The 23198-nt window shown below is 39.5% G+C and overlaps 1 long non-coding RNA gene across 17 annotated transcripts in view; it reads left to right on the top strand.

The window, feature by feature from the left end:
• The window catches only part of LOC307193980, a 109862-nt gene that overhangs the window by 26732 nt on the left and 59932 nt on the right, over nt 1–23198 (top strand). For 6 of the 17 annotated variants that reach the window (XR_013830451.1, XR_013830452.1, XR_013830453.1 and 3 more), the window contains 4 exons: nt 17146–17983; nt 18574–18686; nt 19223–19414; nt 20689–20817. This is a non-coding gene — a long non-coding RNA (uncharacterized lncRNA). Of the gene's footprint in view, nt 1–17145; nt 17984–18499; nt 18687–19222; nt 19415–20688; nt 20818–23198 lie in introns of all 17 variants that reach the window. The other 11 variants (XR_013830463.1, XR_013830464.1, XR_013830466.1 and 8 more) reach the window with 9 other exon arrangements.

Genomic DNA, 23198 nt, shown 5'->3' with positions numbered 1-23198 from the left:
AGGAAAAAAGAGATCAAGTTTTTGTTGAGTTAGAGATTCACCGATTCTCAATTTCATTTTCACTTGCTGGATCATGATGTCCGTTGTCTTCTCCAAATGTAATTTCAGCGTCACATGTCTAAAAATAAATTCGTTTGAGTGTGGACATCCTCACCTTGTTCATTGTTTGAGGGGACGGCATACCTCTTCAGTCCATCTCCGGCATGCTCACTCTTCATTTAACTTTGGCCTAACTTGCTCGTTGTCATACTGTTCTTTCCCACAATAAAGTAGCCAAAGTATTTTGATGAATGATACTTCTAATGGCAAATATAACTTTTTATGCTTCATCTGGAAACATTTAAAGGTGAAATTGGAATGGGAGTGCTGCATCTATGTCCAGGAGCACAGAACCTTTTTCTTGCACCTATGGTGAATCCACATCTTGTCAGTAATGTACGATTGTCAGGTTTTTCAGGTTTATGTTCATTTTTTAGGCTATATTGACTAGTCGTGGCTTTAGTCCTTTTTACATTTGAGTTTAGTACTCTGTGATTTGAGGACCTTGAATGTTTTTTGAAAGTCTAATACTGTAATATTTGAATACACACTTTTGGAAGAAAGGTTTATTAGAATACAGGCATCCTAGAATGATTATCGGGATGGAATTTGGAGAATCTTCTCAGCTGATGTCTCCTTTTCTTGTTCACTTTGGGACTCTAAGTTAAGCAGCAGCCTTTGAGGCAGGAAGTGTAGAGTCTTCGAATCAAACCAAATTAGATTCAAATCCCAGACCTGGTATTATCTTGGACCAATTGTTTAGCATCTTTGAAATACAGTTTCTTTCTCTGAAAACTAAGGATTGCAACACCCACCTTACTAACATTCCTCGACCATTTCCCACATGCCAGGCATCATACCCACATGGCTATAAGGGAAGTACTGTTATTATCCACAGCTTACAAATTACCATACTGAGGCTTGAAGAGGTAAAATAAACCCACTTAAGCATACGTAGTTGTTAGGTATTAGGTCCTCTTGTTGTTTCTTTTATTTCTGTAGAATTTGTTTTTAGGCAGGGACTTGCAGGGTCAAAAGACAGGTACAAAATAAATTTAGTTAATTTTCAAAATGTCATTTAGTTTCATGTGCTTGACTATGAGAAGCAGTGTTAAAGCTGTAATTTATATTTCACCATGTTGCCGTATTGCGGACTGATGCTGTCTGAGGGTGCACTCTGTGCGTGGCCATGGAGGGCTATATGCTATGAGAGCTGCTTGATGCTTTTCTTCTTGAAGATGGTGATGGTGCCTCTCATTCTGATGAGCACAACCCCTTTTCAGTAAATAGTCTAGATAAATGGCTGTTGCATGGAATTGAATGCTCGCCTACAAGGCAATTGTTACATCTTAGATTAAGAGTGGATGCCATCATATATACAATGGAATATTACTCGGCCATGAAAAGAAAGGAAATTGAGTTATTAGTTGTGAGGTGGATGGACCTAGAGACTGTCATACAGAGTGAAGTAAGTCAGAAAGAGAAAAACAAATACCATATGCTAACACATATATATGGAATCTAAAAAAAAAAAAAGGTTCTGAAGAACCTAGGGGCAGGACAGGAATAAAGATGCAGACATAGAGAATGGACTTGAGGACTCGGGGAGGGGGAAGGGTAAGCTGGGACGAAGTGAGAGAGTGGCATGGACATATATACACTACCAAACGTAAAATAGCTAGCTAGTGGGAAGCAGCTGCATAGCACAGGGAGGTCAGCTTGGTGCTTTGTGACCACCTAGAGGGGTGGGATAGGGAGGGTGGGAGGGAGATGCAAGAGGGAGGGGATATGAGGATATATGTATATGTATAGCTGATTCACTTTGTTATACAGCAGAAACTAGCACAACAATGTAAAGCAATTATACTCCAATAAAGATGTTAAAAAAAAAAAAAAAGAGTGAATGCCATTTCCAGAAGAGCTTGACATTCTCAGGGAAGAGTTTTCTACCTTGAAGAATTTATATGTGTGATTTGTATGATCCTGGACAAAGAAAATAAAAATGAGGATTGTTTACTAGATATTTAAAACTTTCATTCTGTTGCGGCTTCATCTGCTGCCCATTCCCCATTTGCAAGACACTGCTAACCAGCTTTTTCTCCTACTTCATCTGTAGGCTCTTGAAGTCTGTGGGATGCCCAAGTGTGTATAGAAACACGGAAATAGCACAGTCCCTTTGGTTAAGAATAACATGTCAGTTTTCTTTCCCTGCTTTTGTGCGCTCTCTGGAGCTCACCCATGCATGATGTTCCAGTTGACTTCAAAGACAAGTCTGTGGTTGGATTAGCTCCACAGAACTGGAAGCAAGGTGAGAAACAGGCTTAGTGCTTTCAGAACCCACTGGGGAGCTGCTAGAGCCAAGCTGTGTAGTTACCAAGACCACATAGCTTGTGGTTCACTATGTCCTCCTGGAAGAACAGGAAAATTTGCATAATACTTTCTGTATTATTGTCACTATTAAAATTATTTTTTAAATGATGATTGGACAGTACCCAAAAAAGGTTGACTTATAGTTCTATAATTCCTGTGCTTGGGGAGCTTGGTGTCTAATAAAGGAGATACAGATATAATAAATTTGGAGTGAGAAAATACCACTGAAGTCATGAAGGTATAAAACATGCAAATCCTAGGGTAATTTTAGGTATTTAAAAAAGGGATGGCGTAGCTAGTGGTGTGTGCTTGAGAAATTACAACTAAGGTATGTTTACTTTCTAGACATAGCCAGCAAAGGTAGATTTCTTACAGAAGGTTAAAGCCAGGCACTGCTGAGGGAAGGAAGGGAGAAGACTGGATGAGTTGAAGACATCCTCACAAACTCAGGACACACTTTGAGAGAAGGCTTAGTAATGAAAGAGGAATGGCTGAATGATTTGGGCTTCGAGATGACTTGCTGGAGAAGAATACGGTTGACTGGAGAGGGTCAAGAGACAGAGCAGATAGGGCAGGGTGAGGTGCCCCTGTGGACTGTGAAGCTAGGAGAGCCTACAGAACAAAGTGTCAACATGAAACTTTCTTCTGTGGAGGAAGTAGAAGTGATGAGGTCCAGGGAAAATAGGGAAGCAGCCCTAGCAGTTCTGCTGTGTATTGACCACAGGCTTATTCTTGAAGTTTGAAAGCCATGTAAAGGCAGATGACGAGTTTGAATTTTCACAAACCAGGGGACCAGATAAAAGAGGCCATAATAATTCAGGCGAGTGACTGCCAGGTCCTGGACTGGGCCTGTCGACGTGACGTGAAATAAAAAGGCGGGAACGTTCGTAGACGTGAAGGAAATGAGCATACAGAGTAACAAAACCCAGCACCACAGAAGGACAACTCAGAAACAGTAAAGGAGACAAAGGAATTAGAAATTATTCAAAGGTTTTTCTTATTTGATGGGGGAATTACAAGTAGAGCAAGACTGAGTGAGGGTATATAATAATAATAATAATAATAATAATAATAATAATAATAATAATAATAATAATAAATTCCAGAAAGAGGGCCAAACATACTTACTGCATGTTTTTCTCTCTGACTCTGGAATGAAGAAGAAAGAGAATTAAGGCTATTTCTTTGCACTTGGATTTATTCCAATTTAAATCCAGGATCACAAAGTATTAACGTATACTAACACGTTGAAGTTATGTAGAGCTAAAAGCATTTTTTAATTTCCTAGTTCCCACACACCAGAGTTCTTTGAGGTCATTTCGTTCGGCATTGTCTAGGGAGACAGTACAGAGGGAAACTGCTGTCTGCGTGGTAACCAAAGGCATAGACTTTGTATTACTGAACCTCAGATTGAATCTCAACTGTGGTTATGTTCTAGTGAATAGAGCCGAAACAGAAATGAATCATTTGTCTCCAGAAATTGTCATTCTGGCTTTGCTTTTGGAGACACTCGGATGTGTACTGTGGCTGGAACAATCCTGCTTTGATTCATCAAACACTTGATATTGGGCTTTGAAAGTGAAGAAAAATATTGTGTGATTCAAATGAGCTTTTCATTTGCAAAAAGAAAAGACTGTGTATAAACTATCTTTTCTAATTATTTCCAGTAGGTATTTCTCTCCCGTGATATATGCCATAATTTTATGACCTTGTAACTGCTTAATATTTGCTTCAGAACATATTTGATGTAATTTCCTAAATCTTAGAAAATACAACAGGAGTTTTGGTCATAGTTTTCTTTTACCTGGAAATTCTGGATGAGGAAACCATCAGATGGAAGCATCTTTATTACATAGTTGAAATGAAGGCTGAACTTGGAGGAAGGACTTGTATGGGTCAAGGGGCTAGGTGGTGACAAAGCCAGGAGAATCTCAATTCTGTTTATATCCAGATGAGCCTCTATTTATGCTGTGCCATCCCTTCCCAGTGTAGGAGATTCTAAACTGAAGAAAACTAACTGCACATATATTTGCCATTGACCAATAAATCAGATCTTATGTTCAATGTCTCATAATGTGTCTGTACATCTATCACAAAGGCATTATTATAAAGTAAAGTATAAGCACTCCAGTAATGACTGATGGGGCTTAAATAGGAGTTGAGGAAGAGATTTTTTTAAAACAGTAATTATTTAAGAAAAAAATCGTTTCTCTGGTTTCCTCAGGAGATGTCATAAGAAAATTATGAATCTGCCTATCTCATTTCATGTTTGCTTGCTAAAGAACCTGCCATCCTAGGACTAGGGCTAATTGACCAGAAAGTTTCTCAAATGCGAATATAGTAGAAGAACAGAAAGGACTGATGGAAGAGGAAAGGGAAGTGGGTGGAACAGCCATTGACAGAGCCATAGCTGAGTCTGCTGTGGTCTCGGTTGTCACTCAGGCATCTGAGATGACTCGGGTCATCTGTTCAAGTGTATCCCTGTGTTTTTCCCTGTCCTAAAAGTCCTCTCCCTCGTTCTGGTCCCTGTCCATCTGCATTTCGATCTCTCTACTCCCCATCTCACTCAGACCTCTTGAAAATGTGATCTATATGTGCTTTGCACATTGCTTTGTCTCCACTTTACAATTCCCAGCATCTGATACCTGCTTTCACTTCACGATGGAGCTAATGATTCTTGGATTTGCTAAATCCACTGACTTTGGGGTCTTTCCCGGCTCTCTCTGAACTTTTGGCCCCATGAGTCACTCTGTCTTCCTTACAGTTCCCTACTCCCTTGGCTTCCACAGCACCATCCTGCCAGATCATCCTCTAGTTGTTCCTTCTCTGTCTCTTTCATGGCCTTCTTTTCTTCCTCTTCCCCAAGCTTCATCCTCAGCCCATTGCTTTTCCCACTCCCCACACTTTCCTTTTGTACTCATTCACTGTCACGATTTACAATTACTCAGACATTTTAAATGCACTGTAGTTCGGATCTCTTTCCTGCAATGCAGACTCGATTATTCAACTGCCTGCCCTGTCCAATGGGTACCCTCCAGCCCAACATGTGCAAACAAACCTCCGCATTGTCCCCGTAACCTGGTTTCTCCATCAGTGCTCTCTGCGTAGTTTTGTAGAACTGCTGTCTACTCATTCACCCATACTACAAACCCCAGGGTCATTTTTGGCTTCTCATTCCCCACTTCTGTTGTTTTTCACATCAAACCCATTACCAGGACCTGCTAATCTTCCATCCGAAATACTTCTTTTTTTTTTGGGACGTGGGCCTCTCACTGTTGTGGCCTCTCCCGTTGCGGAGCACAGGCTCCGGACGCGCAGGCTCAGCGGCCGTGGCTCAGGGGCCCAGCCGCTCCGCGGCATGTGGGATCCTCCCGGACCGGGGCACGAACCCGTGTCCCCTGCATCGGCAGGCGGACTCTCAACCACTGTGCCACTAGGGAAGCCCTGAAACACTTCTTGAATCCGACTGTACTGCCCATCATTACTACCACTGTTGTAGCTCAGACCTACTGCCACTTGCTGTGGTTTATCTCTTGCTTGGGCACCATTTCGATGGCTTTTCTTCCACCAGCCTTGTCACCATCAAATCCATCTTACATACAACCCAAAGTCAACCTGCCACTTGCAAGCTTAAAACCCTCTTGTGTTTTCCTGCCCTGCTGGATAAAGCCCAAAATAGTCCCATCTTAAATTCTACCCCTGAATATGCTACTTCCTGCCTCTCTCTAGTCTTATCTCTAACAATTTCCTGTTTTAAACTTTGCTCTCCAGCAGCACACAACAGCTGGGAATTCTAGGTATAAGCCATATCATCGCTTTGCTTTTACAGACTCCTTGGCCTCTAAGTCACTTTTCTCTGCTCTTCCTTGGCCCACTCCTAATCTTTCTTCAGTCAACACAAGTGTGTCACCTCCTCCAAGAATCCTTTATATGTCTTGTCACCCTCCATCCCAGTTATTCTTATCAGTACCCTGTGCATATGCCAGTCATTGAATTCACTGTCATTTTCTAATTGTATTTCTGTGAGCTGCATAGTCCACCAATAGCTGTTAACAACTTGTTAGCTACTTATTTCCTTCAACTAAATTCAGACGTCTTTGGATAAGAATTTGGTACATAAACAGTTGGTTCCACTGCTGACAACTGAGTCAGGAAGCTGATCATTTAAATAAATATATATATATATATATATATTTATATATTTATATACATTGTGTCTTTAATTTAATTTTACCTTTCCTTCTGAACAGTAACTGAGTCACAAATATACAAGTATCTTTTTTTTTTTTTTTTTTTTTTTGCGGTACGCGGGCCTCTGCCGTTGCGGAGCACAGGCTTCGGACGCGCAGGCCCAGCCGCATGGCTCACGGGCCCAGCCGCTCCGCGGCATGCGGGATTCTCCCGGACCGGGGCACGAACCCGCGTCCCCTGCATCGGCAGGCAGACTCCCAACCACTGCGCCACCAGGGAAGCCCTATACAAGTATCTTTAACCTCTCTCCCAACATCCGTAGTTTACCTATATTTTACTCCCCCAAAAAGCTTCAGTCCAAAAAGGACTAAGTTATTGACTTGCACAGAACACCACAATTCGTTTAGAAGTGTCACAAGAGTCTATTTTCTCAATTTCCAGATCAGTCCTCTTACTTTTATGACATTGCTTCTCTGTGATCTTTTTCAACATTTAAAGGTATATTTTATGTGACCTTTACTCAGTCACATGCCTAAAACATGGATTTTCCAGGGTGGTCAGTTACCATGTTGGAGAAAAGATTTTAAAGCTTTATTTATGCACATTTCAGACATATTATTTTTCGTACCAAGAAGTATCACACTGAGCTTTGCTGTCCCCCAAAATATGACAAATGCTATTTTCTCAGGCAGAAGAGTGAAGTTTATTTTTTGCTAATGAAATGCCAGACAAGCCCAGCCAACTTGCCGGGCATAATTAAATTGGAGCATCTTTGGCAGTTAGCTACGTAGCTCCATCCATGCAAAGTTTTGCAAAAATTTATCTTAAGCAATTTTTTTTTGCCAGTTTCTTTTCAGGATAAAGCTGGGCCATTCAGGAATTGGGGCAGTTCTCACAACATTATAAACATTTCTAAGGACTGGTTAAATAAACGCCATTATTGTCCTAATTATTCAACTCCAGCCTTTCTTCTTAGCCCCACCACAGGCACCAGAACTTCAGCACTTGACCCATTCGGGTGTGAATGAAGTGGCAAAGTTGTGATTTAAAAGCATTGCTTGTAAAGTCCCTTCATTTCTAATTTATGTTCCCCCTACTTACGTCTTACAATACTACTTATCCACCATCTTTTTTTGGCTCTTCCTAGTATCAGAGAGGGAACAAACACACATTCCTTAAGAAGTCACTCTTAGAATATCCTGCAGAAATAGATTCCAAAAAGAACACACCAAAGTGGAAAAGAGACAAATAGGTACCTTCCATTTTTTAAGCACACCATCCAATTTTAATTAACATATTCTCTGTTGTATCTATTCACCTCTTCTGTTGTAGCTCGAAAGCAGCCATAGGTAATATATAAACAGATGAGCATGAGTGTGGTCCAGTGAAACTTTATTTACACAAACAGGGGGCAGGCTGGATTTGGCCCACTGGTCATAGTTTACCAACTCGCCGTTTAACTCACTACCTCTGTTAGTTAACTCTTTTATTTTAATTTCTAAAGCTGTGGACATAGATATTAATGCTCACTTCTATAATGAATAAAATTTTAGGTTATATCAAAAACAAACACATGAATTCTTCAAAGGTGAGAAAAGATTAATTTTTAAGATCTTTTCTATATTTGAAGTTATTGCTTGTACAATTGTAAGTTGCTTGAGGAGAGTGAATAGATGATAATCATCTTATGCTGTCACCTTGACCAAAGTGCCTGGGTCATGGTACAGGCATATTTTTTGAACAAATAATGATTAGGGCCAATTCATAAGTCAGGTTGGTCATATTGTAGACAAAACATCAGACCGAGTTTTTAAGGCTCTCAATTCTTTGTGCTTCGTTATTTCAAAGGATCCCAGCTTAGCTGCACTGATAATGGGATAAAGAATGGTGCCCTTGGCAGTGGGGAAGCAGTGTGTGCTTCCACCTGAGCCCATGTTCTGAAGCTTGTGGGGATTTTCTATGGTAAGTAGGTATGGATAGGTTTGTAGTAAGTAAGGTACGACTTTTTCTCTAGTGCTTTAAATCTGCCCCATTACAAACAAGAAGGAAAGCGCTTTTAGCTGTGAATGTGGGCTGACAAGCATGATGGATTTACTAGTTTTTTTTTGTGTGTGTGGTACACGGGCTTCTCACTGTTGTGGCCTCTCCCGTTGAGGAGCACAGGCTCCGGACGCGCAGGCTCAGCGGCCATGGCTCACGGGCCCAGCCGCTCCGCGGCATGTGGGATCTTCCCGGACCGGGGCACGAACCCGGGTGTCCTGCGTCGGCAGGTGGACTCTCAACCACTGCGCCACCAGGGAAGCCCGATTTAGTAGTATTTTTGACTCCTTAGATTTGAGGTTGTCATGGGCATAGTGTCCTGGGAGAAGCTTTGGAAGTACTTGTGACGGGTAAATGGCCATATGCTGGAGAAGGTGCTACTTGTATCAATTAAAAATATCTCTTCTACAGAACTCGGTGACCACCATGGAGTAGTAGGCTCAATTACAAAAAACCTTTAACATGTATATTAATCATTCCATGCTAGCTGATGTAAATCTCCTTCATTCTGTTTATGAAAGTACTGCCCATTATAAAACCACTGTATACTTTCTCCCCTCCCCATGTAAGCACTGTGCTGTGCTTACAGCAGTATTCAAAGGTGCTTGTGTTAATTAATTAAAGAGATGAAAACAGTCCTTTCCGTGGTGGGGAAATGAGTATCTACTTTTATTCATCTAGTTTTACTTTTAATTGGCTTATGGATGATCGTTGATAGTTGTGTGCCAAACGTGCCCTTGGTTCTCACTGTGGCATATTTTTGTGTAACTGTGTGTTTCTAATTATACAATTATAAGGGCCCGTGCCTGCAAACACACACACGTGCACATAATGCAGATTTATTCACTTCAAGGAGACAATTCAGATGGCCAGGCTCAGAGTAGAGATCATCATGACATCTATCTGCCTTTTGTGACAATGGCATCCTAACAGACACAGTGTGCAGACATTGAGCCTCAGAATATTCTACCATCCTATAATAATTGCTACATGCTTTTTGCCATATTAAAAAAGAGCATCTTTAACCTTCCATAGAAGAAACCTTTATACCTTACTATTCACAGGCAGCTATTTTTAAAATTTCCAAATTCACTTGCAGCTCTATTCTCTGCAAGATCTTCCCATCTATTCCGACTGTGTCAAACTATACCAAAAACAGAAGGAAACAAGAAGAGACTATATGTGTCACTCATGTTGGCTGAGAGATAAGCTGAGAAAAAGAATTGGATGATGGAGGAATAAACGTACCATCATTTGAAACAGAACTCTTCTCTTTCAAGCTATATATAACTTATCCATTGTAAACTGAGTGAGACTTAATAGTAATGATTGTAATAACAATTTACCTTACATTTGTCTATTCCAGTAACTTACAAAGTCTTCTTCAAACTTGAATTCATTTCATCTTTTTGACAGCCCCATCAATTAGTCAGGACAGAGCTTATTATTTCCTCCCTGTTTCCCACCTCTGTGATTACTTCTGCTGCTCTTTCCAAGCCTGACGCACCACATTCAGAGAAGTAGAGCTCCCGCCTTAAACACCACCTAGAAGTCATTATGTTTGGGCAACGTGCTTGTTGACATGTTAGAATGTGGAAATTTCTGCTGTGGTTAGCATCCCCTTAGAGAGAACACAAATCACTAAAAAGCTCAGGTCAGATAACTTAGAATTACTGAGGTGATGCTACTTTTTTGAAATAGAGACATATGACAATATTAAAATGGATAGCATGACTTAATTTCTAAAATTTATTCTTAGTTATATCATAGAGTCATTTCAATTCCCTCCATTTCTCCAGTGATTTGGCCACTGATAATCATAATTATGACCCTTAGGTGTGCTAAGAAAATGAAATGCCTCCCGAATTATTAAAAAGTGTTCATTTATGTCTACTCTGTATGTCGTTTAGAGTATTTTACTGCATTATCAGTTTTTGAAAATTGGTCACCTGTGTATATGATATACACATAAGGTTAAATTTTAGAAATGGTAATATTTTTTAGAAGAAAACCCTATTCCTAGTGTTGAATAAACATGATTATATTTTATGTGACTTTCCCCCCTAGATTTCTGTTTGGTGTCCATGATTTATTTGCTCATAGGCCTAGGTTGGTATTTGAGAAAAAATAATCCTGAGCGTTTGTATGTTGCTTTATTAGGAACCAGTGTTTTCATTGTCATATACTCTGTCCAATTTATTATATAAGCTTCAAGAAGTATTATTACCAGCGTTTTATAAAGTAAGCCTCACAGAGTATAAGTGGTTTGCTCAAAGCCACGTGGCTAGTAAGTGGTAGAGAAGAAACCCAATTCCATCTGTCCAAGTCAAGAATTTTTTCCATCAAACCACAGCCATCTCAGAAACTCATCTCCCAGAACTGTGTCAGGAGGTTTCAGCTAGAATGGGCCTCTCTCCTTGTAAACCCATCTGGCAGAGTTTTTTTCTTAGAGCTCGTCAGAGGTACTAATATCAACCAACAAATCTGAGATTCAGAAAATTTGGTTTAATTATCAGTGAAAAGGGATAACGTCCCCAATATTAGATTGCATTCCATCCACCTAGAGAGGTGCATAGAATGCATCATTTTGCTGAGAGATGACTTTATTTATCCAACAATACAACCAAGACCATGATAAAGTGGGACCCTTTGTAATAGCTTTTTACCATATATGAGAATAGTAAGCTTTGAAAGGAACTATAGATGTGGGCATTCTCCATTTACCTTGGATACAAAACAGATTTTCTGCCTTTGATGAAAAGAACAGGCGGTGCCCATTCTAAGGAGAGCGTGTGAAATAAGAGAGAGCTCTGAGCGCAAGGTTTTATCATCACCTCCTGGTTTCATTTTTTCCATTCTAATCAGAAACCTGCTTTGAAACAAGCTGCCCTGATATTAAAAAGTGACATAGAAAAGTCACTGCCTTGAACTTGCTCGTATGAAAAGTGGCCCGAGAAAGCGAGGGACACCTCAGAGGAAGAAGTACCTTCGCCATTAATAATTATCTCTAAGGAACAAACAGTGCCTGGGAGGTAGGGCTGGATTCGGAGAAATAGAAATCTGAAACATTAGGGCCTCTGCTTTTTCATAAGATAATGGCTGATGCTGAATGCAAATTTCCAACTAAAATAAAGCTGCTAACAAAGCTTTCCTATATTCATTCATCCTGGAAGAGTAAAGAGAAATGTCTCCTGTATTCATTAAGCTACTTCTAATGATTCCTCATGTGTCAACTATACTGGGATAGAGAGAAGAGAAGAAGATTGGGGGGGGATCTTTTTTAATATGTCAGTCTTCAAAGAATTGAACGAGTAGCCCCAGAAATGATATTTCTGTAAGTCTGACACTGCCACTTCATAAACCAACAGAGAAGATATTGAAAGGAATTCTGTCAGCATTCTGGGACTAGTGTAATTTTGAACAATCAGGCATAATGGCAAGATCAAGCTTGATGTCGTGCTGTACAACTTGTAATTCTGCGAAATTATAAAACTTGTGAATGAAAGGGAGGGAGAAATACGTAACCATGGAATGGAGGTAAGGATGCAGGAAGCCTGAGATTCCACTTCTGTCGCATCCAGCCTTCCTGATATGCAGATTGTTCCACTGAGACAAAATAGCAGAGGTGAAACAGTCAAGGTTTCCGAAGAAAAGAATTTCCAGTTTCACCACAGAAAAAGATAAGTTTTGCATTTGGAACATCTGAGAAGTGTTGTCTCATGAAAATTTATGATCAGAATTAATTCACATTCATTCTGCTAAGAACCAAATCACCTGGGTTGAATCTGTGTGGGGAATCATAAAAAAGGATAATGAGAAATGACAGCAGGTCCACAGAGTGGTCAGTGAGGACCACTCGGCAGATCTGATTTTTCTCTTTTCCTTTTCTTTTAACTTCCCATTTGGTGTTTGGAGATTATCTGGTGTTGGAAAATCAATGTCATTTGTTGACATTTGTATATGATATGAAATAAGTAGCATCCTTTTTAAAATCACTCAAGTTAAAGGATTTAAATGGCCTTAAATGAGACCCTTATATGTGGCAATAAGAAAAAAATTACACTGCTCCATGCAAATGAGAATTTTATTTGTTAAGGAGAGTTTCGTGCCTGGCACAGTGCTCCGTGGACTGAATGATGCTCGCAGATAGAAAGCCTGAGTGTAGGATAACTTTCCCATAGAATTGCTGAGACGGTCCATTTCCTTTGCTCCGGATGGCTCAGCATCTCAAGTAAGAAACCAGATTCTGCTCTTTGACTCCTCATTGCCCCTGTTCCCCACATCCTGTTGGTCGCAGAATGCCGAGTACAGCATCTCGTCTTCACGCCTCTGTCATTCGTGTAGATAATTCCCAGCTGAGGCTGCTGACCTCTCTTGCCAGTAGAAGACGTTTGTTTCCCGGCCTTTCCATTTTCTTTGGAATAACAATTGCTATCAGGAAATTTACTTCTCTAATACTTCAGCCACTTTCTTCTATCTCCATGAGTTCTAATCCTAGAATTGCCCCTCACTCAATGATCCTTTAGGCTGGTGACTTTCTGGGACACACCATCCTTATCTGGAGAACTGGAGCCTGATTATTGCTAAAATCTCATTTCGGAATGTCTGCTCGTCTGTGTGTTGATAAGTCTGAGCCTTCTGAAGATTGACGGTGGTGAGCTTTCACAGGTGCAGATGTAGGATTAAAATGAACACCTTCTGTGTTTGTCTCACCATTCCTTTTTCTGTCTACTCTCTTTGTATCAGATGAGGCTACACACTGACCCCTTTATTCAAAATTTCAATTCTTGACTAGGGTACTACTTTATACATCAATATTTTCTTCCCCTCAGGACTGTCAAAGAGTACCCACGTCTGACGGACTGGGAAATGAGGGAAATGTTCCCCAGCTCGCTGCTAGCCCCTTGGGGACCAGCAAGTGGTACCCAAGTTCCATGGCACCTAGACCACAAAAATGCAATTCAGCATCTTGAGAACATCCAGGCAAAAGTGTGAGCTTTACCTAGAATAGCTTCTCCGTAGTTCTCTTTTAGGGGCCTCCAGGCTTCTTGCTTTCTCTCTCTGGTGACTGCGTCCGTTTTAGAACTGAAAGGAAAAAAGGTTTCAATCTGTTCCTTTTTCTCTGTATAACATTTACCGAAGAGCTCAATGCTAGTGGGCATTCAGCGAGTCATCTTCTTCTAGTACTTATATTACTCTCTCTTCGATGGAAATTTCTATTTCAGGTTCCTAAGGAGCCATTTCTAAGTCTCCCTTGTGGCCTCAAAGAGTTGGGACTTAAGCATAAACCTAAGCTTTCAGAATATAGAGAAAGGAAGGGAGCAAAGAAAGAAAAGACAAGCTGGGTGTGTAGACAGTTTTCCTGCTGCTGAATCGCACAGTTGTTAAAATTGCATCTCTGCTGCCCCGGTCAATGTCTCTTCAGTAACTCTGTGCAGAAATCTGGATTATGATATAAAAAACAAACAATTAAGCAAGTAATCCTTTTATGTTACTTAAAACGTAACCGTATAGAAATAACTACTTCTGGCTCTCGAGGCGGGTGTCTGACAGCATTGTAAGCGCTGATGATTTTTTAGGTAGTTCTGTCATCTTCTGTAATTTGCCTGTGCTCTCACCAAATAGAGGGGAATGAAATTATTTGTGGAGCTATGTCATGGTGAATTTTCAAAGCCAAATTGTCCCTGGGCTGAAAGAATTTCCTGCGACCACATCCAATTTTCCCAAAATCTGTATTAATGCTTTTACACTGAAATGGCAAAACTTTTGATTGTTAGTGCTTAGTTGCAGCTCAAGTCTAATCTATACAAACTAAATCTAATAATAACAGTAGTGTACGTTTATTGAGTGCTTACTACGTGCCATGCAGTAAGTTAAGCATTTTACAGGGATTAGTTTATTTAATCCTCAAAACCCTCAGCGGTAGTACCATTTTTATTCCCATTTTATAGGTGAGGAAATTAGGTCATAGAGACATAAATAACTTGTGCAACTTGCGAAAGGTAGTGTCAGGATTTGACCTCAGGAGGCCCGACTCCATTAGGCTGCAATTAGGTACCTACTCTACTAAAGGCCCTACTTCATGACTTTTATTCTTGCAGTTCTTTTCTGACTTATTTTCACGTTCAGTGAGCATCTTCCAGGATTTAAGTTTTCAGGGAGTAAATGGTATCCCGAAACAAAGATTAGTGAGAATCTGAGTGCATCGAACTTATTCTGAAAGAAGGAGATGCTGGCTCAATATAGAAGAAAATGCCTGAGGAAAAAGCAGATAAACAAGCCCAGGGCCCTGAGAAGTTCATAGGGTAAAGCTTTCGTTCCAGGCATATTAATTCCAGTGATATAGGAAAGGAAGAGCCCATGTATAGAAACCATGTTTTGATATAAGTCTCTATCCATAATGACATTGGTTTGGTGACCGTGGCAGGGCAAAGAGAAGGGAAGCAATGTAAAAGGACGCTGGGGCCAGACTGCCTGGATTCAAATCCTAGCCCTACCACTTCCTGACCAGGTGATCTGGGGCAAGTTCCTTGCTGCCTCTGTGACTCTGTTTCCTTATCTGTAAAAGAGAGATAATAGTACCTACCTTACAGAGTTGTCATGGGGGTTAAATGAGTTCATGTCTATAAAGCGTTTAGAACAGTGCCAGACACACAGTAAGGGTGTTTGCTCTGTCGTCGTCATCATCATCATCATCAACATCATCACGAGTTGCTCAAACATGGTGTGGCAAAGATAGCAACAGTGGTTTTATATTTAGACATTCTTAGGGCTTTCACATAGGAAAAGAAGATACTAGATTCATTTTATCTTAGATAGACTTGGCTATGTAAAGCGATTCTTAGATCACCTAGATTTATTTTGGTTTTAGAATTTGAGTGGTAATTTATAAGTTAGCCAACAAGTGTGTTTCCATGACTCAGTCTGAAAGTAGGATCTTGCTCCCAGACAAAGGGGCTTTAGCATCTAAATTGAATGATTATTAAACAGAGAGACTAACCCCCTATCCTCAAAAATTTGAAGATGGGAGTAGCAGAAAAAAAATGGGAGGTAATTCTACCTGCATTAGGGAAACTGGGGTTTGGAGTTTACATAGCATAAACATAGCTAATTTATTTCGGGGCAAGGTAAAGTGACGCTCGAGGAGCACAGTTCTGATAAATTCCCACACATTCCTCCTTTCTTCAAAGGGTTGGAATGGATGCTGCCTAACGCCCTTTGAGGGCATCCATGGGAGTGAGAGAGGCTTTATTCCTTCAGGACAATTTGGTCCAACTCTGCCTGCTCACCAATGGGGGAATCCTGGCAAAATTCCAAATGTAATTAGTGTTGTATCTATTATTTTACAGGATGGAGTGTGTTTGGGTGGATGAAGGGGGAAGCCTGTAATTTCAGAGCTGGTAGAAGAACATTTCTGCTAAACCTCTTTTTATTCTAAAAATTGATGAAAGGATCTCCATGTTCAAGATGATCTGAGGGCATTGTACTGTCCCCAGAATAGAATGCACCCCGGTTGTTACTAAATTTTGGTGGTGCAAGTTGGAAGAGTGTAAATATTTCCTCCAAAATATCAATTACCATTTCGACCCATTTTTGTGTGAGATTGAACTAATCTTTTTAATTATTTGAACTCTGAAGATTGTTCTCCATAAATATAAAATCAGAGCTATAAGCTTAATCTAGAACAGCTTAATCTAGTATTGCATTTTTAAATCATGCCACCATTGTCTTGTTTAGGAAGAATATGATTGGGTTAAACCAAATGTTGTGTTATCAGGTATTTCAGTACTCACATTCATCGTTGCCTGTGATGTGTAAACATTCTTATTATAGGTTCTTTGAATTACGTTCTAAATGACTACCATGTAAATAAATTAGAACAACATGGGTCATTTTCATCAAATGCTCAGTAACCTCATTGCTGTTGTGTAATTAGGTGAAGAAGGTCCACCCGAGCCTCCATGGGTCAGCTATGTGGACTCTAGCTGCCAAAGGCGCTTCTCCTTCTGAACCGAGCGCTTTGCTCAGCCAGTGTAGACATGGCCTGATAAACAATGGAACTTCTCCCTTGAGAACTGGAGTTTGGATTGATCTAATTCTTTAACTCAAAAATGTGCACAGGTTTGATGAGCGGTTAAGATACCTGCATTTTAGTAAAACGGGAGCTTAAATTGACAGTAATGTGAAGAATAGCATAATTTATAATGAACTTGAAAGGCAGTAGCACTCACTGTTGCGCAAGCTGATGAAGCGACTATCAAGTCAAAGTTTGAACATGAGCTTAAATATCTGTGGCAGGGAGGTTGTTCTTGCAGGTTTCTATCTGTCAGGTCTTAACACTAGACCTGTCAGAGTGCACCATGGCTGTGTCACTTTTAACCAAGACATCACATGTCACATATACAGTGGGAAACAACCTGCTTTGTGTTTTCTTCTCTAGAACTTTACGAGAAAAAGCAAAGGTAAAAGGAATTTTTTTTTTAACACTGCATTCTTAATTTGTAGATTCTCAGGCTGATGGAGTGAGTGATGGAGTGGGTTGCCAACCGTAGTTACTCCACTCAGTGCAGAATGGCTGCAGGGAATATATTAAGATACGCCCAAAACACTGTGCCCAGAGTGAAACAAGTACCTTTGAGGTTTATATCAGGTGTGTGAAGAATGCTGGAAACAAGACTTCTTGGGTTTTGATTTTGGTTTTGTATTTATGTTTCTCAAGGAAAGTGATGGCTCTTACCTGTTCTCCCAACTCTTTTAAAAAAAAATGCTGTAAAACACACCCAAAAGTTTAACCCACCCTCTCTCCTAGGATTTGATATGCTCTACTCCACTGCCTGGAAGGGTCTTCAATTTTATCAAAAGTTTTGATTTTCAAGACGTGATTGTGGTTTCTCATATTTAAAAAGGGTTTTGATTTTGGAGATATTTTAAAATTGGGAATTGAAGTTTGATAGGCTTTACCATTGTCTATTTTCTTAGAAAAATAAGTACTATTTGTAATGTATGAGTTAGCTGCAACATACTTAAGAAAATTACATTCAAACTATCTTTTAAAATATATGTTCATGTTATCCTTAGAAAGTTAAGTGGCTCAGAAAAATCAAGCGAAGGTGACTTTTTTTTTTTTTTTTTAGAAAATGTAGACCACATTTCCTTGTAGGATGAAGTTGTGCCTAATAGCCTCTGTTTAATTTATTCAGAAACTACACGCCTTTTGTTGCTATATTTTGTTAGAAAGGAAGGAGAGGCCATTTCTACAGGTGTCATAGAAGAATCGATATTGAGCCATGGATTATTGGATCCCATAGAGCCACAGAGACTTGGCAGTGAAATTCTTCCAAAGGTGAGTAAGGGCATTGATTTTTCTTCTCATGCCTGAAGATATATGACACAAGGAACAGAGGCTAAATTTAGACTAGAAACAAGTCTGATTTGAAACTATGCCTTTACAAAACTGGTGACATTTTTTTCAAAAAAATTAAATGAGGCAGTCAAATGAGAATTTGAGCATATACATTTTTCTCATATATTTTTCTTAGATTCACTTCTTTTCTTTATTCCTTTGGGTACTTTTGAAAAAAAGTTGACTCTTTGACCAACATTTTATCTGTAATTCAGATCCAGTGATTTCCTTGTGGAATACTTGCGTTGTACAATACAAAACAATCTGTCTCATAAACCTGTAACCAAGAAGGCAATAGTCCTTCAGCTTCTAAGAAAAAGCATATTATTCACACAAACTTAAAAATATGAGCCCTAATCTTCCTTATTTAAACTGTGTATTCGTCCAGCAAATTTGTGCCATGATTTTTAGACACATACTTGCTTATTTGTGTACTTATTTTACGGTTTCTTCTAGATTTCGCAAAGTTGAAAAACTATACATAATGCGTCGGTTGTTTGACCGCATTGCTTAGCATTCCTTCCATGCAGGCAGACGGTGTTCCTAGGTTTGGAAGCATAAATCCCAGGGGAAGTGAGCTGAAGAACATCTCATGCATCACTCGTCCTATCGTGAGCCCTGTGCTGCTCCATCTCTGTACAAGGTAAGCGATATATTGTGAGTTGGCTTCCGGCAGTTGAAAATGACATATGCTCATGGCTCTTGCTTCCAAGTGTGTGTTTTTGGAGCTCATAATGGGGAGTATAGAAATTGTGTTATAAGCAAAAGAATAACTGGAACATTTTAAGTTACTCACACATGCTTTAGCTTGCTCATCTGTCCCCAGGTAGCATTTGGTTGTTCTACCCTGGGACCCACATTCTGTGGTATTGTCTTCTTCGTGTGAAGCAAGGTGGTAAATTGGTCATTTTTATAATGAATTTGAGCACAGCAGATGATCAAGGAAGATAATTCAGGCCTCCAAGTAGAAAATTGCCACATTACCACCACTTTTCTATGTCTGGGGGTAGATAAAATTTGAGTTTTAATACTTTGTGGGATCAAAAACTGATTATAAGGAAGTTAAAATATGAAATGCTAGCACGTTCGTGGTAATATATAGAATTACCTTAATATTTTTTTCTTTTTGATATCCAGTGGAAAATTCTTAACACTTTTTTTCTTATCTTGAACTTTCAGACTGGCTGAAACAATAGAAACAACAAAAATTGTTTATAATTTGTATTCTAGTTTTGGATAATCTGGTTAATACCCTGACTCTGATTACCCAGAAGAACAATGTTCTATAAGAAAGACTATTAGAAGTCTGCTGCTGCATTATTAGTAAAATAACATGGAAAGTGCAACATTCTAGATGTCCCATCTAATGAGGTAAGATTTTGTCATGTCCCATAAATTGAGGTTACATTTAATTTTATTTATTATTATCTCAGCCCAAAGAAAGTTTTGGATTTCAATTTGACACAGAAACCCATACTATAAAGCTTTATATGCATTGTCTCAACTGTGGCCAATTTGAGGCATTTAAAGCAAGGCTATTTAATGTATTTTATTTGTGCATAAATTACATTATTTTTATTGTTTTTCCATCCTTTCCAGCTTAGTAAATTACAACTCAGTGTACCATGCATGTTTAAATAAAAATAAATTAAGTACATTATAATTCTTATTGTGGGGGAAGGGCATACAATTCTCTAACATTTGATGAAGTTTAACTTTTGATGTGTGGATTCTTAAATGTGATCAAACCAAAGACAATGGAATACTTTGAAGTATTCTAAAAGTAAAATGGAAACTAAAGATTTCATGGTAAGTGACAGGCTTGCATTTACTGTTATAATAATATAACGTCTGCATGGGAAGAAAAGAAGTACAAAAGACAACAGAGAGGTGATGGAGGAGCCAGATATATGGAAAGTTCCAGGTGCCTGTAGATACAATGTGAGAATTCTCAAATATCTAGTCCCCTTTATTTGGTACAGATACCGTCTTCCATCAAAAAAGAGCTCATGGGGGCTTCCCTGGTGGCGCAGTGGTTGAGAGTCTGCCTGCCGATGCAGGGGACGTGGGTTCGTGCCCCGGTCTGGGAAGATCCCACATGCCGCGGAGCGACTGGGCCCGTGAGCCATGGCCGCTGAGCCTGCGCGTCTGGAGCCTGTGCTCCGCAACGGGAGAGGCCACAACAGTGAGAGGCCCGCGTACCGCAAAAAAAAGAAAAAAGAAAAAAAGAGCTCATGGGCTCTTTTTGTAGTCCAAAAATATTAGTGTTTTCAACAGCACTACCCTTTATGTTTATACCAAAATCTCCCACAATATGTAAAATGTATCTTGTCCATTTCTGAGCAACATGGTAGTAACCATTCTCTCTTTGGGGTAAGCACATCCTGTGACTTTTCCTGAAGCGTTGCAGTGAGGAATTTCCACTAGATAATTTGTAGTTTGTAAAGCATGAGTTTTTGAGGGGAAAAGTGGCAGTTAATTGAAGCATAATTGTCTTTAGTGTGAAAATAGTCTGGGATGCCAACTTCGGCGAGCAGTGTCTTTGACTCATTAGCATTTTCTCTGCGTGCTTTGTTGTCATCCTTCGGGTTCTTTTTGGATCCATCTCTCCTTTGTTTCCCTTTGACTCCTCTATTGTATTCCAGTTGGCAGTTAAAGAACAGAAACAGAGCAATAAGACTGCATGGCTACATTTTCCCAGTGCCACCAACTGGGAATTAAGCTGACTAACATTTTGAAAGCTCAGCCCACTTTGTTCCCAGCAGGCATGACAGGTAAAAGCATTTCTGTATTAAAGTACACACTTTGTTTCTTCAGGTTCTTGCTCTAATCTCTCTTGTTTGCCAGTTGTGGAGAGAAACAAAAGTAGGTTGGGGACCAAATGCCTGGGGTATTTAATCAAATGCCCAGCAACTCTTGATTATAGGATGCAGAAATTTCACTTTCGAGGATTAACTCTGGTGCATTTTGTCAATCCAGATGGGTATCCCCTTCTACTCAGCATGTTATTGGGCTACTTCCTATCACTGAGTAAATAAGATGTAGTGGAGGAATCCCAAGTAGTTTTAATAGTAACTCCTGGGTTAGCAGAAACTAGATGGGCAGGGTGAAAACTCCCATCAAATATAGGTATTTGTGAAGGTCCTCAGACAGTACATTTTACATGTTACTGTTTGCTTCTATTAGACCAAGAAATTGAGAATTCTCTGTGTTCTGTTAATTTGATTAGTATCTCCTCAGTATAAACCTCTTTAAATATTTTATGAAGCTCACTTAATCAGGTAGATACCCTAACACACATCACTGTATTGATCCTTGACCTTTTGACCTGTCGCTCTGCCACGTTGGATGCCTTTTCTCACGTCCTTGCAGAGGAGAGCCTAGGAAGCAGACGGCATGAGGAAAGGCGTTAGTCCTTCTGCCTGAGCAGCAGTGGGCTGTTCAGTTGTCTCCTCGGAGGGGATTTCCTTGTGAGTGGTGAAATTGGGATGAATAATGTAATTTTGCATCTATACTGAATATATATTTTAAGGAAGGAAGCTTAAGAGCACTGTGTGAGAGTCATCTAGGAGGGATAAATGTAATATACATTTAAGGTGAGAAGACTAGCACTCTTGAGATACATGGAAATATTGTGATAATATCATAGCAGATCTTATGAATAAATCCAAATATTCCTCAGCTGGTGCCCACATGCCTTATATGGAAACAAATTTTACAAAACGTCTTCTTTCACTAGAGTTAGAGCCTATACATGTATCTTCTTACCATGAAGTATAAACCTAGTTTGTTTTGTTTTATCAGACTGGATCAAAAGTTAACAGAGGGTGCAATGGAAAAATAACATTTAAAGTGTTAACAATATATAAATATATTGTTTTCATACATATATATGTAAGTGTGCATATATGGATACACACACATATATATGAATGATTAAAGGCCAATGGATGTCCACACCATGACTGTACCTGGAATAGTTTCAGGAGTGTGAAGTCCCTTCTATTTTAGCCATTAGACAAATTCTTTAGCCAGTTTGGCCTCAAGTTGACAAAGAGTTTCTATTTATAAATGTCGATTGGGGTCCATGAAGAATCTCTGATACTCATTTATTTTCTAAAGAAAGGTTCAGGATCAATAAGTTTAAAATATTTCAAAGTCACCATGCAATTCTTTGCTTGACTAAAGCAACATTGTCATGAGTATAGCCAAAGTCTTTGGGACACTCGACATGGCTACCCTCCATTGTACTTTAGTGGATGACGTGGCCTCCTGGTTGTCTAGTAGCATGAGATCTCACTCACATTTGTTTAGTTAGTGCTTTCTGACTTTCAAAACCCTTTCCCAGGATAGTCGTGATCAGGGGTAAGGAGTAGAATCATGGGGAATAAGGATGAATCTTTTGTTTCTTTTTCTTTTCTCTTTTCTTTCTTACTGTGTTTCTTTTTCTAACTTGTTAAACGAAAAGATAAAATGTCTTTTTATTCTGGAAGATAAAATGTCTTTTGTTTTTGGATCAAATAACTGCATGACATGTGAATCACAATATAATTGTCATGGTGACAAGAGAGGGAAAGAAGTGGTTACCCTTCAGCTACTATGGTTCTTAGGGGCCACTGTGCTATTAACGAGCTAAGAGGAAGGATGCACCATTTCTTTCTAATGTAACATAAAGATAACAGTTCCCTTAAACAAATTCAGTTTTAAATATGAAGGTCAGTGATCCATGATCCAGGTTAAATATATGCACACACATGTTCATATGTATATACTTGTCCAAATTTTTCAGCCAAGTAATAAAAATGGTGGAGGGGAGAGAACAGGGTCTCTCTAAGGCGTCCCTGGGGAATGGGGGTGCAGCCCTAAACAGATGTCAAAACAAGTCCATTTTTAATTTGCAGCTTTGGGTTTTAGCTTAGAAATTCACTTACATTTTGTATTCTATTCCATTATGTATTGTGATTGTTTTATTATATAAGAAAGTTTTAATTTGCTTACCTCTGAATAAAACTGATATTTGAGATGAGTGCCATGTCTACCCTTTCATGACTCATTCAGAGAACGATTACTGAGCTTCTCCTATGTGCCAAGCACTGTCCTACCCCCTCCCCCAACTCTCACATATCCTGGATATTCCTATGCAAGTTTGAAAAGC

This window comes from Stenella coeruleoalba, assembly GCF_951394435.1.
Source record: "Stenella coeruleoalba genome assembly, chromosome: 11".
NCBI classification, from domain to species: domain Eukaryota; kingdom Metazoa; phylum Chordata; class Mammalia; order Artiodactyla; family Delphinidae; genus Stenella; species Stenella coeruleoalba.
The sequence above is the reverse complement of the archived record's forward strand: the minus strand, read 5'-3'. Positions and strand labels throughout refer to the sequence as shown.